The sequence below is a fragment of the Pinus tabuliformis genome, chromosome 8 (genome assembly GCF_031772625.1).
Source record: "Pinus tabuliformis cultivar Carrire ecotype Pingquan chromosome 8, CPIR1, whole genome shotgun sequence".
Classification (NCBI taxonomy): domain Eukaryota; kingdom Viridiplantae; phylum Streptophyta; class Pinopsida; order Pinales; family Pinaceae; genus Pinus; species Pinus tabuliformis.
This window is the reverse complement of record NC_142294.1, coordinates 1,910,109,196-1,910,127,718: the sequence shown is the minus strand read 5'-3', so window position 1 is coordinate 1,910,127,718 and position 18,523 is coordinate 1,910,109,196. Positions and strand designations below refer to the sequence as shown.

Below are 18,523 nucleotides of genomic sequence, written 5' to 3'. Positions count from 1 at the left end.
AATTACAAAAAACAAACAAATTAAGGAAACAGAAAATTACCAAACAGATTGTTTATGAGCCATCAGTGTCCATAAGTGATTAAATTGTTAAATCACAGTGTCCCAAAGTTTATGTGGGATCAGTAAGCCCATGACGACCATTGACTGGGCTGATCGAACGAACCGGGCGGCCTCCTGGGAATCTCCTATAATATATTTTTTTTAAAATGGGGTGGTTAGTCCCCTGAAGAAGCATTTATTAGGCCATATGTACAATATATTACAAATATCCAAGCTGATAAACATCACATCCATCATTGACCAAATATCAACTGCAATCATACAAATCGCTGCAAATCAGCTCACGATAGAGAATTGAAACCGGGCGGGGCGCGAATAAGCCAGCCCCGCCATTCAACCATGCACCCATGTGCGAATCTCCTATAATATATAGGAGTCAAAATTACTTCAAGATGCACCAGATACTCTCCCTGGAAAAATCCGGGCATGAAATTACAGAGGTGACACAGATCTAATACCCTGCTCAAGCTTATGCCAAAGTCAACTAAAGTTAACTATAGGAAACTTTTAGAACTTTAATTTACCTGTCCCCTCTCATCTTGAAATCTTTCAGACTTTTAAACAGGAAAATTAAATGATTGAATCTGCTGATCCTTCCAAAATTGCAAGAAGATGCTTTAAAATTCTTATAAAATAATGCAAAGTCCAGATGCATTGAATTTAGCTTGCCTATGTGCATTTGTAATCAGAAAGACATCACATACCGTAAATAATCTTTTTTCTTAGGCCAAATCAACTCCTCTGGAAGATCCGCATGTGTTTCACACAAACAGCCTTTCCAAATCAGATAAAATTCTGTAAATTGCCAACAGTATCTGACGGTCACTAAAATACTCGCAACACGCACCTCTGCTGAACTTTAAGGGCTAAAGATGTGGTCTGCAACAACAAAAACAAAAATACAACACTTCTTTGTGGCACATTCCACCACTGGCAGCCGGCATTAAAGCATTTCGTTCCTTCTTTTGCAGCTTTCCCCGTTGGAATGAGGAAAGCTAAAGAGTTGGCCGCAAGTAGTTTTAATTGGTGTATGGGGTATATAATTTAATACTAATCAGTGCTTGCCAAAAGCCAGGGAAGAAGAAGAACAACAATAATTGGCAGACCAAAGAAACAATTAACTCTGAGGCCAAGAGTGACATAAAAGAATGGGAAAAAACAGTAAAAATATCTTGCCATGAAAAAAAGGAAACTCAACCGATATTTGGAAAAAGCAATCACACTTCAAATCAACAGTTGAAAGTGTCTCACCTGATCGAACGGAACAGGGTAAGAAGAGATTTTCAATGTTTGGTTTTTCCATGCGTTCAGCAATTTGTATTGCCTGTGAAATCTATACAGACCAAAAGGAAAGTTAATTTCCCGAACATGGTTCATGTGGATTATCAACAGCTCAAAGTTGTTTACAAATGACATAATCTAAATCAAAGCTGTGATAGTGAATGCCATAAAACACTTTTCTGTGCAAAACAAGGCTTTGGATTTCAAGTATATCTCGTTTTGTATTTCAGTCCGAAGGTTCGATTCAGCCTTCTCAGTCCACCAGTTATTTTGAGTCAGCCAATTTCTAAACCTTGACACAGGGTCATGCTTCAACCTCCAATGTTCAATTTCATCTATTCTTTGATATTTCGTTGAGTCATCTGATGTTGAATGGTGACCTACTCAGTATGTAAGTGCCTGCCAATATAATAATCAGAATGGACCATCTTCATCTTCATCATAAATGTACCATATAAAGATATACATTACAAGCATTGCTAGATCCCCTTACCAACAGCCAAGTATTAGTGATTTGTCAACATCCAAGAAAAAACATAAATACAAATCCAGATTCGTTTGGACAAATATGTTGTTCATGTACCGAAAGTGAAGATGAAACATTAAAACCATAAATTAAAATCCATAAAAGATCACAACTCTTCTGTTACTATTTGTCCCAACAAAGTATTAGGATTCAAGAAATGGTTGGACTTTAACAAAGTGAATACAATAAAACCGCATGTGAAGTGTAAGGAGTTAACTCAATGGGTTGTCATGAATATTGTTGGGCATTTTGCTGATTAAAAATCAGCAGGGTCCCTAGTTTGAATCCCACTGGGTTACATGTATTAGTTTATACTAATAGTTTTATTAAGGATATTATTCACTAATGTGGGGAAGCATCCCTTTGGTTTCTTGTAAAGTTTTCTTAAAGAAATAATGGAATCTGAACTATGTGAAAAACACTGAAAGTATACCTCTATCAAGATTGGTTTAAACTCATCAATTGCCATCTGTCGTGCCTTGCTAACTACAAAGTACATAGCAAGTGCATCATTCTCGTCGACACGAATGCTTCTTATCCCATAACCTTGCCCTCTAACAACTACACAATCACCTCGAATTTGCCAAAATATAGCGAACAAATAGACAATCAAATTAGAGTGCCCTTCCAGAAGAGTCATTTTTAGTAACAAATAGGCATACAAACTTATTAAATATGCAGAGTACTTTTGAACCGTTCTGACGATGGGGTACTGATTGCCCATCCATTGTTTCGGCAAATAAATACAACTGGAACTTCTAGAACTGCTGCAAAGTTTAAGGCAGCATGACAATCTCCCTGAGGCAAAAAGGAGAAATGCATCAATTAAAAGCAATAGAGATTTTGAACTGACATTAGGAGCACAGATTAAGATAACATCTTTCTTTGGAAGGATAACTGGGTCAGTAAAAAATGTGATGGTTGAGAGCGGAGACTGACCTCACTCGTGCCACCATCACCAAAAAAAGTTACTGTACAAGCTTGCTTCTTGTCCATTTTTAGGGAATACGCTGCACCTACTGAATGAGGAAGTTGTGTCCTGGAAAATACACATGATACATGGAATGCAGTAAGAACTCCCAATCAGCCCAAAAGATTGTTTACAAAATAAAACTAATACATAATGTACCTGATATCTAAATTTATAAAGATAACTACCATTCAAGTGAAGGAGACCCTTACGCTATAGGCAATGATATTGTGAAGTAATTCAATTCATTAAATCCATAATGGATCGGCATCTGGCGCCCCTTGCCATAATCAGCACAGTTCCCAAAGCACTGGTTTGCAAATTCTTGCATTGTGAAACCACGCCAAATAAGGACCCTGGTTCTCGATACTGCACACATTAATAACATAAGCCCTTTCGGTTAAGCTTACTGTAGTGCTTAAGTATTTTGGCAGTACATTCAACCATCTATAAAAGGCTTCTAGAATAATAATATAGACCTGAGGTGCTTATTAATGAAACAATTCATAACCCTGGTGGGATGTTGGGATGCTTTTAAAAGTGATATTATCTATATGGAAAGGTTGCAAAACCATGGTGTATATGAATTTGGGAGACTAGCTCTTGCTTCAGAACAGCCATACAAGTTAAAATTCCATTCTCAGCCAAGGTCTTTAGCACTGAACAAGCCGATTAAGATAATTTTTCGAAAACACTTTCATTTTAAATTTCTAAACTAACACATCTTGATCAAACTATATACCTAGGCAAAGACCACATCATCAATAGTCAAAGCTGCTGCTGATGAAATATTGATGGCCTCTTCTCCATTACATGTAAGATAGAAAGAAATTCTGCCTTGCCTCCGTGCTTCATAAAATATGGTTTCCACAACTTCAAGAGTTACCGTACTCTCATACATTTTCAATGCCAAGTCTTTGCTAATCTGTCAGACATCAAAATTATGGATATTGATGTCATAGATAAACTCGTGATTAAATATAAATCAGAGAAGTCCACGTCACAGCAAGGGAACTCATCAAATATTAATAAGTACATAGATCACCTGACTGAAGCCATCAGTGGAGGCAAGGGCTAACCAGCCTGCCATAGGGCATTAAATGCCCGGGTACATGCATGCTCTATAACAAAATATAACACGCACGCGGTGGCTACATAAATTAAAAATAAGGGCGGTGTGCTATTTTGTTATAGAGCATGCATGTACCCGGGCATTTAATGTCATATGGTAGGCTGGTTAGCCCTTGCATCAGTGGAAATCTGACACCCAACCTCATTCAGAACCCTGTAGCAAGGTACACGTTTATTCGAAGACTCGGATATGAAGTTCATTTCATAAGTGAGCTCAACTTTCCCGCCTGGAACATCCAGAAACTGTCAATTCAAAAATAGAATTTAAAATCAGAATTGTAAGAGTAATCATTCATTTTCTAGCATTTAAATCTGCAGTTCACAATAACAATCTCTACTCTACATGGCTTTGATTCTTCCTAGTTTTCAAGCAGGTCTTAACTATGTTGAATTAATAACTAATTTTGAATAAATTGGTTGTATATTGAGCTTTCGAAATGCATTTTTGAAGTCTCAGTCAAACTGCAGCAGGGGCATCACATGGAAGAGATTTTTTACCGAACTACTTCCAAACAAAAATATTCTCAGGCTCACATTGCAATAGATAACAGAAGTGCTGATTCTAAATAAGGTCATGTACAACCAAGCTTCAATTTGAATGAGATTCAACAGCCATCATGAAGATCTCAAATTATAAATGGTAGTCTATAAATGAAAATTAAATAATCTTGACACAGATTCAGGTTTCAGATGTCAAATATATGCAGGCCTGTATTTTAAAGGTTACCCCTATATGCAATTTGGAATATCTCAATAGCTCTTGAAATGCCTGGAAAGAGAATCACCGCGAACTTAACCTCTCAAACCAGATAGAGGGTAAGTTTCACTAAATTGGTTATAACCAGTCCAATTTTGACGAGTATCACCACTAGTGGCCAGAATTTTGATCAACTGATGGTCATTGATAAGCAATGAAACTAATTCAGTCCAAACTCTCGACAAACCTCCAAATGGACACAACTCAATAACAAGGACTTGCCAGAAATTTGATCAATTGATTATCATTGATAAGCAATGAAACTAATTCAGTCCAAACTCTCTACAAGCCTCGAAATGGACACTACTCAATAACAAGGAGGATGATAAAGAATACAAATAAAATTTAAATGAATACTTTCACAGCTAAATGGGGAAAATATAATTTGCTAGTGCTTATGATTCTTAAAAGCTCCTTAACAGAAAATTTGGCTGTGCACTTCTAGGGCTTTGCATTAAACTCTGTTATAGGGGCTGTGGCATTTATCCTAATGAAAAGACTTCATGGCTGTTGAAATCATGACCCTATTTGGAAACTGTCTCCTAAAACCCATGGAGAAGAACGAACCTGTACAAATTGTAGACCTCAAGTCATCTCAAACAGAAAACACCTCCTCCTAGGCTCTCCGGCCAAGGAACCCATTGGAGATGACTACAGAAGAATTTTTTTTTATAAAATACTTTTGTTCAATGATGAACAGCATATCTGAGATGTGAGATGTATCACGACTTAGAAGCATATCATTACCTACCAGCATTGATTTATTTTAAACACGGATCTAACATTAGATCTATTTTAAACACTGATCTAACACACTGATCTAACATTAGATCTATTTTAAAAAGGCAACATTCTTGATAAAATTTCTGGTATCTTATAATTAAACTCAATTCCAATTTTCCCATTTTTATTCTCAGAAGAGGTCCTAGAGACCGCGTAGGTCTCGAAGGGCGCTAAACCATAAACATAAACAAACAAAACCAAATTCATCCAATAACCTTGCAATAGCAATGATACAGCTACTCTATTGTTTTGTGCTGATACAGATCCCATTGACAAAATCTAAGACCGCTAGATTATGATACTATATAGCAACTGTTTACTGATTCCTGACTTCACTTCCTAACATGCATAAGACATAACTTCCATTATTGTTTTTGTTCAGAAACAAACCCGTCTTTCAGCATTATCCTCCAACTGTTCGTCAGAATACTCATCAAAACCCTTTTCAGTGGTCAGCCCACGATGGCTTAAAAGCCTCCAGCCATGTTCTAAGCCACATTCCTGCAAGGGATTTTGCTTGTAATGTCCAAACTCTCGACAGTGAAAACCAGATGAACCCCAAAAGCTAGAATCATTATTACCATATACAGAGCCATCAAGACTACAGGGCGCTCTCTGTAACAAACAACCTGGGCGAAGCAGATTCAGACACAACTTAGAAGCTTTGGATGGTAAGAAGATCGCCATGGCAAAATTCAATCCGCTTCCAACCCAAAATCGAAATGTGGATGTGGTCTATGTGGGGGGGGGGGGGGGGGGGGGCAGTGAAAATATCTTCGAGAGTGACAAAAGAATTGGAAAAAGCAGTAATGCATATCTGCGAGAGTCACAAAAGAATTGGAAAAAACAACAATGCAACTCAAAGGGCCAGGTTCAATGCACAGCAGAACTGGAGGTGAAAAAAAGGCAACTCAAATATTTGGAAAGAGCAGTCAACTTCAAATCAACGGTTGAAACTATCAAACTTGATCAAACGGTTCAGGTTAAAAGTGTTGACAATTGTTGATGCATAGGAAGGCCTATCGGCCTAAATATGGTTGAGCATTAAAAAAAAAAAACACGTATGTTAATTTTAATTTTATATATATTATGGATAGTAAAATTTATTTTAATTTAACTTTTAAATAATCTAGAATATTGTGATTATTTATGATTTGTTATTATATATATATATTATAGATAGTAAAATTTATTTTAATTTAATTTTTAAATAATCTAGAATATTGTTAAAAATGGAAGATGAAACTTATATTTTGAAACTAGTAGTTTACAGGTGAGCAAGCTGCGTTTGGACACTGTCCAAAGAACTCTCTATTTAATTAATCATAAAAATCATAAATATATAAGTTTACATCATTTTAGGGAGATTAGAAATCACTCTTAGAAAATAAGAACTAATCTTAATCTAGGACACAGGCACATATATGAAACAAACTCTCTCCAATAATACATATTCTTCAACTCTCCCCCTTAATCGAGAAAGGGTTCACTTGCACACCTAACATCTCCCTAAACAATTCAAATTTAATCCTAGGGGCTTGGTGAAGATCTCTGTTGCATTCTCACAGGTATTACAATATTCAATGAAAATTTCTTTAGGCTGAACCTTTTTTCTAACAAAGTGAAACTGAGTATCAATATGTTTTGTGTTTTTATGAAACACAAGGTTATTTGCCAACTTGATTAAACTTTGGTTGTCACATTTAATCATTGTAGCATATTTTTGTTCTTCTCCAACATCATGAAGAAGTCTCCTTAACCAAATCGTTTCACAAGTGGCTACACACATTGTTTGATACTTTGCTTCTGCTGAACATAAGGATACAATACTGTGCTTCTTGCTGCTCCAAGAAATGACCCCAGACCCAATGTTGAACACATAACCTGTTATGGATCTTCTATCATCAAGATTTCTAACCTAGTTTGAAACTGAAAAACCTGTCAAGCTAACATCAAAAGAATATTATATTTAATGCCAAATTATAAGGTTCCTTGAAGATACCTTAAGATGTCTTTCGCTTCCACCCAATGATTCTCAAGAGATTTCGACATAAACTAGATCAACACACTGACTGAAAAAGCTAAGTCAGGTCTAGTTGTAGTCAAATAAATCAAACTTTCGACTACCTCTCTATACAATGTAGCATCCACCTCCTTAGAACCATCATCATTCTGAAGTTTGACATTATGTTGTAAAGGCACTGAGGCAACTTTACACTAATCCATTCTAAATTTCTTCAATAATCCCTTGGCATACTTTCTTTGAATGAGAAAAGTCTGGTCATAATCCCTCCAGACTTCAAGACCCAAACAATAATGTAGTTCTCCAAGGTCTTTAATTTCAAAAACCTGTGACATTTGCACTTTGATTTCTTTAATCAATTCATCAACATTTCCAGTAATGATCAGATCATCAATATATAAAGAAATCAAGACAATTTTTCCCTTTAAATCATACACAGTATACAGATTTGGGTTATTTTTACTCCTCTTACAACCTTCTACAAGAAAAGATACTCTATTTTTTCATACCACGATTTGGGTGCCTGTTTCAACCCATACAATGCTTTCTTTAATATACAAACCAAATGTTTCCACCCCTATTAAATAAACACTTTAGGTTGTGTTAAATATACCTCTCCTTTCAATTCTCCATTTAAAAAAGAAGACTTTCCATCTAGATAATGTACCCTCCAATGATGCTTTGTAGCTAAGGCTATTAACATTCTAATAGTGTTTAACTTAGCTACATGAGCAAATGTCTCTTCATAATCAATACCTTCTTTCTGTGAGTACCCTTTAGCTACCAGCCTAGCTTTATATTTGTCTATACTACCATCTGCTTTGAACTTAGGTTTATATAACCATTTACAACCTATGGGTTGTTTCCCTTCTGGCAGTTCAACTAATTCCCAGGTTCTGTTTTTAATTATTGACTCATATTCTTCTTTCATAGCTACCCTCCATTCATCATACTGACTTGCTTCATTATAATTTAAGGGCTCAACAACATTTAAAATATTGGTCATAAGAGCATAGTCTCTATACCTTGCTAGTAATTGAGTATGCCTACCTAATCTCCTTGGTAGCGGACTTGCCTCAAATCTGTCTTGCTCACTCCTTAGTGGACTTGGATTGCTAACTGTACCTGCATCACTTTCTTCTTATTTTTGTTGCTACCGCTGCACATGGTTTTCTTTAATTTCCTCATTGCCATCTTCAATCAGCAAAGGCATGTGTCACTCCTCATAGCTTTTGTCTCTGTTCCCTTCATCAACCTACACATGGAACATAACATCTCTACTCGTAAATACCTTGTGAGTAGATGGATTAAACATTTTGTATGCTTTAAACTCAGAAAAATACCCTACAAAGATGCATTTTATGGTCGTAGCATCCAATTTCTTCCTATCCTCCTTAGGAATATGTTCAAAAGCTTTCAAACCAAATACTCTTAAATGACTAACTGTAGGCTTAAAACCATATAAACCCTCGAATGGAGTCCTAATATCAAGGCTCTTCGTTGGACTACTATTCTTTAAATAGACTGCAGTGTTAATAGCTTCTGCCCAAAAACCATTAGATAGTTTCTTACCTTTCAACATATTGCATGCACACTCCACTAGATTTTTGTTCTTTCTCTCTGCAACCCCGTTTTGTTGTGTAGTGTAGGGTACTGTAAACTGTTGAATTATTCCATTGTCCCTACAATATTTGATGAAGTTTCCAAGTTTGTATTCTTACCCTTGGTCTAAGTGACGAATTTTGATGACCTTCTTTGTTTTCTTTTCAACCATACTTTTGAATTATTTAAAATATTCAAAAGTATGACTTTTCTTTCTGAGAAAATATGTCGAGGTATATCTTTTGAAATCATCAAAAAATAATAAAAAATAATAAGCTCCTCCTAATGACCTTGTCTACATCGATCCACATATATTAGTGTGCACAATTTCAAGTATATATCTCTTTCTTCTATTTACATTTGAGGGAAATTCATCCCTGTGCATTTTTCCAAGTGCACATCCTTCACAATCAACATGTCCATTTTTTAAAATAGGAATTGCATTAACTATACTCGTTTTTGTAGCAACATTAATTCATGAATATTGATATGTCTAAATCTTTGATGCCAAAGATTATTTGCGGTCATGGTTGTTGAAGTTAAAGCTTAATGTGGCACTTTTCTAACATTCAACTTATACAGGCCTCCAACTCGTATTCCTGATGCGACTGGTTTTTGGTGATCGAGAAAATCCTTTATGACACAATAGGTTTTATAAAATTCTACCTTCAAGTTCTGATATGAAATCATAGAGACAGAGATCAAATTCCTTTTAATACCCAGTACGTACATGACATTTTGGAGGCGCCTAATATTACCATCAAGCAATGTCATAGGAATATATCCATACCCTTTAATCTGGTATGCTTTGTCATCACCAAGGTAGATATTAGCACCACTGCTAGTCTCTTTAAAACTTTCAAACCAGTGCTTATTACCTGTCATGTGAGTGGAAGCTCCAGAATCCACAAACCAAGTTTCAGTCTCATCAATTTCAGCAGAGAGAGCAAAATCAAACACAAATAGTTTGAGATCATGATTCTGATATTTGTCAACAAAGTGCCCTGTATGTCTCTTCTGTCTGTGTCGAGCTTCATCAATCTTTTTCTTATAACAATTTCTAGCAATGTGACCAAATTTACCATAGTAAAAACACTTGATTCCTGAATCATTTCTGGTCGAAGACATAGCGTGGAGAGACTTTTTTTTGGGTGTTCCACCACCTTTCTGTCATGCTCCTGGTTTCTCTCTAAAAGGCTTTTTCTTCGCCATCAATGCGAGATCTGCATTCTAAGGTTTGAGATCCATCAGCCTCTCTTCTTCCTGCATCAAAATCCCTGTCATTTCTTCAAAGGTGAGAGGTTTCTCCCTCACTGAGAGCCTTGTAATAAACATCTGATAATCATCAGTCATACCATTTAAGGTAATCGTGACAAGATTAGTGTTGGACACTTTCTCTCCTATATCGCCCAACTTATCTCTCAGTTCTTTGATCTGAGAGATGAATGCAACAACATATTCATTCTCCTCCATTCTGATAGAGAGAATATTACTCTTCAGGAACAATAGGCAATTTGTATTCTTTATCTCATACAAATCCTTGAGAGTCCCCCAAACATCATTGGCAGACTTGCACTCTCTGATGTGAGGGATGATGTTGTCCTTCACTAACATCTTCAGCAACAGCTTCTATTTGTTCTCCCTCTTCTCCCAACCTTGGATTGTTGCAGTTGTTCCTCCTTCAGTTGTAGTCAGCTTCGCTTCTTCTCCATTTACAACTTCCCACGCACTGGAACCCTCGAGAAGTGTCTATAATTTGAAATTTTAATTTGTGTACTTCAACCCATCTAGCTTATTGCTCTCATTCAAGTATGCTTCTGCCATATGATTATTCATTGGGACAAGATTGATCTATGGATCCACCACAAAATCCATAATCTCTAGCAATCGATAGAGATGCTTTCAATGAAAAAAAAGGCCACACACAAGAGAAATCTTACTGCGATCTTGGCCACCCAAGCTATACTGGGGATCTTGATCTTATAAAAAAAACACTAAAAAATAGAAAGGATTCACCGAAGGTACAATGTACCTTAGCAATTTCTAGGAATCTTGATTCAACAAACCTCGACCTCTACATCAAGGCACAATTTAAGTGATCTCAGAACACGACCGCACCGGTGGTTTCGACAAGCAACCAGTTTGGACCTTAAGCGATCTCGACATACCAAGCAATCTCTGGATCTGAAGCTTATTGGACTGGATTGATTTACGGATCGAAATCACAGTCTCAAAAAAAAACTTGAAAAAAAAAATCTTTGAAAAGGCACTAAAACTTCTCTCGCCTTAGGCCACAACAAACACCCACAGAATGATTGGAGCGATCTCGTCTTCGAGTTATTGCTGTAGGACCATCACTACACCCATGAATAGGAACACCACTACGCGCCAGGAACACGACTACAACCATGTTGCTACTATGGCCACACTACCACACTTGACCTCCTGCGTGAAGGCACCGCAGATCCACCACAAGCAGACGACGTTCACCAATTGATCCAGGCAGTTCATGTGGGGTTCATCACGATCTGCTATGCCACGCTTGCAGATCAGATTTACCAAGACCAACATGACAATGAGATATCGGTTCCGCATGGGTCCCGATTCCTCCAAGTAAAGGGTGATCAACACGTTAATTGCTATAAAATCTGGTTTGTTGTCTTTTTTAACCAACACGTAAATGAGGGAAACATTACACACTACTCCAATTCTGTATAAGAGAAAAAATAAGCCTCTCTCCCGCCACCAAGGCTCCACGCTTCAACCACTAAGGCTCTCAAATTAACCAGCCACCAAGGCTCCACCACTAAGGTTCTCCAGCCACCAAGGCTCTGCACTACCACTGGGGCTCTCCAACCACCAAGGCTTAATTCTGCCACTAAGGCACTTACTTTAGCCACCAAGGCTCACCAGCTCTCATACCATGTTAAAAATGGAAGATGGAACTTATATTTTGAAACTAACACCTCACGAGTGAGCAAGCTGCACCTAGAGACTACCCAAGCAGAACGCTCTATTCAATTAATCATAAAAATCAGAAATATATAAATTTACATCATTTTAAGGAGATTATAATTGATTCCTAGAAAATAGGAACTAATCCTAATCTAAAACACTCACAACTGTGAAATAAACTCTCTCCAATAATACATATTCCCTATTATTTTTAACTAATACTATGATTATTCATGATTTGTTATTATATATATATATATATAGATATAGATATATATAGCAAAACTTATTTTAATTTAATTTTTAAAAAATCCAAATATTGCAATTATATATATATATATAATTAGCAAAACTTATTTTAATTTAATTTTTAAAAAATCCAAATATTGTAATTATGCATGATTGGTTATATATATATAAACTTATTTTAATTTAATTTTTAAATAATCCGGAATATTGTGATTATTCATGATTTGTGTTTATGCGTTAGGGAGAGGATTTTCACTCCTTAATGATATGTAAAAAAGAAAAATTAACAAAATGTTATTTTAATTTAGCTTTTAAATAATGAAAATTACAATCATCGATGATCATTTGTAATTACTATTTAATAAGTAAACTGATTTTCACTCTCTCATGTTTCTTCGTTATGGATTGTTAATTCTCTTAAAAAACAAAAATAATTTAAAATTTTACTATAGAAATAATTCAAATTAAATAATATATAAAAAAATTAACATATTATATTTAGCTAGTATAGATCAAATCAAATGCTATCTAAATTGCAATTTAACATTCTTGTTTTTGTAATTAATCATATATTAGTTTCTCTTTCAAAATGTGAATGGTGGTAAAGGGACTAATAACAAGGCAGAGGCCATGGCCTTGCATGGTCTGCTCATCTTCATTTCCTTCATGGATATTGGTCCTATAAAAATATACGGGGACTCAAAAACCATAATTGATCATGTGAATGGAAGGCAGAAAATATCTAATGATTCCCTCACAGGATGGCTGAATAGGATCGCAACTCTATGGAACTCCGTCTCATTTCCTATTGCTCATATTAAACGCAACCAAAATGAGCAAGCGGATGCTCTGTCAAAAAAAGGACTGCACTCTCCTAACGGTATTTGGTATCTGGTCATTACAACAGATTCATGTGCATACGAGATCCAGCCTTTCTCTATGCCTGACACATAATTGCTTTGCAGGTTTCTGTTTTGCTATATGGACAGTTACTATGGATCTACTGTATTGCTGAATTCTCTAAAAAAATTTGCTATGGTTTTGCTATGTTATCAATGCTCCATAATGAATATGTTTCTTCTTCATACACCCCTCAGACTCGAGGGCAAAATCCGAGGCATATGAACCTCCAGCTTATTTGTACAAATCAGCTCTGTATATACAAATACATAATATAATCCATATCTCGCTTTTTCTTTTGAAAAATATTAATCATATATTAGTTTTAATTTGAAACTTATTATTTGTCATAAACTTAGATATATCTTATTGGATTAATCACTTACACTTAGAATCACTCGGATTAGTTGATTTCTGGAACAATAGTATATTCATTTATAATATTTTTTTAATGCATAATGAATTTTTTTTTGAGGGATTTTATTAAAAATGTAAACTCAGCTTTTATAAAATTTCTGGACATTACCATCACAATTAATATTTGACACAAATTTTTCCTAATCCGTCCATCCTTTCTGTGAAAGTGGACTCCGGTAAAGGGTGGGATGAAGGTAATTTCATCGAAGTTCAAGGCGAAGACCCGCTCGAAAATTAAGGGCGGTGAACCAGAATTTTGTGGTTTTGTCTACTGATGTTATGACAGCTAACTCCTCGTGCACCGCATAGCGATTAATCCGGGGCAGTTGTGCACTAGACAGAATATCCTAGCCGAAGGCAAGTTGGATTTAGATATGATTTTAATATTGCCTAAAATGCCTAGTTTAACTAGGCGGAGGAGTTGTCTGGAAAGTTATGGAAATTCTAGTCATATCTAGATAAAATCTGGCAAAGATTTTTGTAATTCCAAGTTATAGTTGTTAAACTTCAAAATTTTAGGTGTCTTCGACGTTTTTGATGGTGCTGAATCTATTTCCACCATCAAAAACACGATTCAAACATTGCATCTACAAGATTTTTAAATTTTTTTACCCAAATTCCAACTACTTTTAACCGTCCCAAAATTCTCTTTGCCCAAAATATTGTGACACAAATTTTAAAGTGACTGAGTAGGGAAATTAAGGTGACAAATTCCAGAAGCGAAATAAAATAATCTCTTAACGATTCTTTTAAATGAACACCTTGAATTGTGACAGCTAACTCCTTGTCAATCACATTGGGATTAATCTGTTGAAGTTATAATTTCAACGTAGCCCAAAAACCACAGAACGAAACCTCAAAACCGTCCAGAAGCATATCGCACCGCTTTTCCGGAAAAGCAGTTTCCGTATTCTTGGCTCCGATGCGTTTTGGTGCAGGCACGTGGCTCTCGCCTGACGTAAGCAACTCTGACATATCGGGAGTTATCGTTCACTCAAGTGAGGGCTTCCGATATCGTTCTCCACCGTAGGATCAGCTCCCGTGTTCTCCGCCGTTGATCGATTGAACCTGCATACGACCAGCATCAAATCAAATTAAATTCATAGCGTGGAGTAAATCTAAGTTTTGTTGACCATACGTTTAATTAATGAAATGTCATAGTGGTAGGTAGTATATTATTTTTTTATATAGCACGTAAGTTTTTTCTTTATGTAAAAGGTATGGAGCATTTAAAGATAGGTATGGTCGTTCTTTTTTTTATGAAATGTAATACTCAAAAAGGGAGCTCGTATATTTTTTTTCGTTGACTTTTTTTTGTAACAGATAGAGCTCGTGGGGCAGTAAAAAAAAAACAATGTGTGGTATGTATTGAACGCACAGCAGTGCGAGAAAATATAGGAAGAACAGAGTTGTAATGTTTTTGTGATGTATTGCAAAACAGAGGAGTAAGGAAAACCATGTGTGGTTTTGCACAGCAGTGCATAAAGAAAATGGTGGAGCAAGTTTTTGTAAGTTTGTGTAAGTTTTGTTTTTACAGCAGTATGTAAAATTGTTTTACACCAGTGAATGTAAATGGAGTCTTTACAGCAGTAAGTTGTTTTTCACAGCAGTGAATATAAAAGGGATTTTACAGTGGTAAATCTTTGCATCAGGTTTTAATGAATAAAATGTTTTTTATGGTGGTGAAATACTCTGTCTCTCAGTGAAATTTTTTTAAGTCTTCTTGTGCACAAAAAGATCCTGGAGTAAAGTAAAACAGAGCATTGCCTCTGTGTGTTTGAATCTTGGTTTTTGGTATTTTTTCCCCCTCAAAAATACCCAACAGTGGTATCAGAGCAGGCTCAGGCTCTTTAAAGGAGTTAAAGAAGCTGAAGGGAGAAGGTTGTTGCTGCAGCAAAACCTCTCAGGCAGACATAAGACTCAGACAACGAAGGTTTCAGGTATTCTTCACAGCTATCTTGTTTGTTACTAAAGAGACAGTCAGTTTTAAATACACAGTCAAGGAATGGCTAGCACAAGCACTGGTATGGGTATGTTTAATACCCAGCTCCCACAGTTTAATGGGAAGAACTATGACCACTGGTCTATAACTATGAAAGCCCTGTTTGCCTCTCAAGATTTATGGGAAATAGTTGAGGAAGGTTTTGAAGAACCAGCAGATGAAACTGAGTTCAATGCATTAACTCAGGGAGAGAGAGATCTCCTGAAGAGCAATAGGAAGAAGGATGCAAAAGCTATTTTATTGTTGCATCTAGCAGTAGACCAGAGTGTATTTCCAAGGATAGCAGCAGCTAAAACATCAAATGAAGCATGGCAAACCCTCAAGACAGTCTATCAAGGCATGGAGAGAGTGAAGACAGCAAAATTGCAAATGCTGAGAAAGGATTTTGAAAATTTGAACATGAAGGAGTCAGACAACATTGAATCATTCTTCACTCATGTGATTGGTGTAATCACACAAATGAGAACTCATGGAGAAACAATTGAAGATAGAAGAATAGTGGAGAAAATATTGAGGGTCTTACCCTCAAGGTTTGATGCCATAGTCACCACCATTGAAGAGACAAAGGATCTCTCAAACTATTCAGTTGATGAGCTACATGCATCACTGATAACACATGAGCAGAGGTTGAGTAGGAATGAAAACTCATCTCTAGAGCAAGCCTTCAAGACCCAGATGTCCTTTGGAAGAGGAAGAGGTCAAGGCAGAGGAAACAAAAGAGGAAGAGGCAGAAGCCAGAACAGAGGTGGAAGGAACAGCCCAGCAAATGCACAAGGAAGAGGCAGCAATACAAATCAGAACCAAGGTCAAGGCAGCAGCCAACAAAGAGATCAGTATCAGGCTCAAGGAAAAAGGTATGATAAATCTAATGTTCAATGCTATTATTGCAAAAAGTATGGACATTATGCTAGTGATTGTAGAAAGAAACAACATGATAAGAACAACAGACAAAATGCAAATGTTACAAGAGAAAACAGCAGTCAAGAAAATGTCCTGTTAGCTTGTAACATGGCTGAAACACATAGTGAGGACATATGGTTTTTAGACTCAGGTTGCAGCAACCATATGACAGGAAACATTGCCCTCTTTTCAGCCTTAAATCAGAATTTGAAATCAGAGGTCACACTAGGAACTGATTGTAAAGTTTCTGTTATGGGTAAAGGGGAGGTAAAAATATTTACAAAGCAAGGAGAAAGGAAAACCATAGCAGATGTCTACTATGTCCCCGGAATGAGATGTAACCTATTGAGTGTTGGACAACTTATCCAAAAGGGTTACAATGTTTACTTTGTAAACGATGTGTGCACCATCATGGATATACCACCCAGCAAAAGATGCATTGCTGAAGTGAAGATGACAAGGAACAGAATGTTCCCTCTCCGGATCCGGGCAGACTTGAAGAACAAGAAGGAAATGGCAGCAGTCACCCAAGAGGCCTTCCAAAGCGTGCCAAAGGATGAGAACTGGTTATGGCACTTGAGATTTGGGCATCTAAATTTTGGAGGTCTAAACTTATTGAGCAGAAAAGGAATGGTAAAGGGATTACCATTAATAGAGAAGCCGGACAGCCTTTGTGAAGGTTGTATATTGGGCAAACAACATAGAGAAAGTTTTCCATCAGGGAAAAGCATAAGGGCAAAGACACCCTTAGAGATTATCCACTCAGATTTGTGTGGACCAATGCAAGCTCCATCATTAGCTGGCAGCCTATATTTCTTGACATTCATTGATGATTTTACAAGAAAGACTTGGATATATTTCCTCAAGAACAAAAGTGAAGTCTTTGAGAAATTCCAAAACTTCAAAGCACTTGTGGAGAACCAAAGTGGGCTGCACATAAAAGTATTGAGAACTGATAGAGGAGGTGAGTATATCTCAAATGAATTCCTAAAGTTTTGTAGAGAAAATGGAATACATAAACAGTTCACAACTCGGTACACCCCACAGCAAAATGGAGTTGCTGAAAGGAAGAACAGGACCATCATGGATATGGCGAGGAGCATGCTGAAGGCAAAGCATTTGCCGAATGAGTATTGGGCTGAAGCTGTACATTGTGCAGTTTATATTTTGAACAGGTGTCCTACAAAAGCAGTGATGAACAAGGTGCCAGAAGAGGCATGGAGTGGGAGAAAGAAAGGAGTCACCCACATGAGAGTTTTTGGGTGTGTGGCCTATGCACACATTCCGGATCAGCTAAGGAGGAAGTTGGACAGCAAAGGGGAGAAATGCATCTTCATTGGATACAGTGATGAATCCAAAGCCTACAGGCTGTACATTCCATCTACCAAGAAGTTCTTCGTCAGCAGGGATGTTCAATTCATTGAAGAGGAAGCTTGGGATGGAAGCATAGAGAAAACAGTGAATGTCAAGAACTCTTTGTCTCATGATGAAGATGAAGAGGAGGTCGCTGAAATGAATCCCCAAACAGCAGCGCCAACACAAGGACAGCAAGGTACACCATTGAGCATAAATGAGGGTGCTTCTCCAAGCACACCACAAGGAGGAAATTCAAGTGCATCTTCAAGCACTTGCACACCAAGTGAAAGAGGTAAGAAATTTAAAAATCTAAGTGACATTTATGATGAAGGAATGAATTCCTTATTTGCCTTGTATTGTCATGTTGATGACCCTATTCATTTCGAGGATGCAATTAAAGATAGGAAATGGATAGAAGCTATGGATGAGGAGATGAATGCCATAGAGAGAAACAAAACATGGGACTTGGTTGAGCTACCGAAAGACAAAGAAGTCATTGGTGTGAAATGGGTCTACAAGACCAAGAGCAATGCTGAAGGCAAGATAGAAAGGCACAAGGCAAGGCTGGTTGTCAAAGGCTACAAGCAGCAGTATGGAAGAGATTATGAGGA

At 36.8% G+C, this 18,523-nt stretch overlaps 1 pseudogene; it reads right to left on the bottom strand.

The window, feature by feature from the left end:
• Positions 1-307: 307 nt before the first annotated feature.
• LOC149244083 (2-oxoisovalerate dehydrogenase subunit alpha 2, mitochondrial-like) lies at positions 308-6,246 on the bottom strand (annotated as a pseudogene).
• Positions 6,247-18,523: the final 12,277 nt, after the last annotated feature.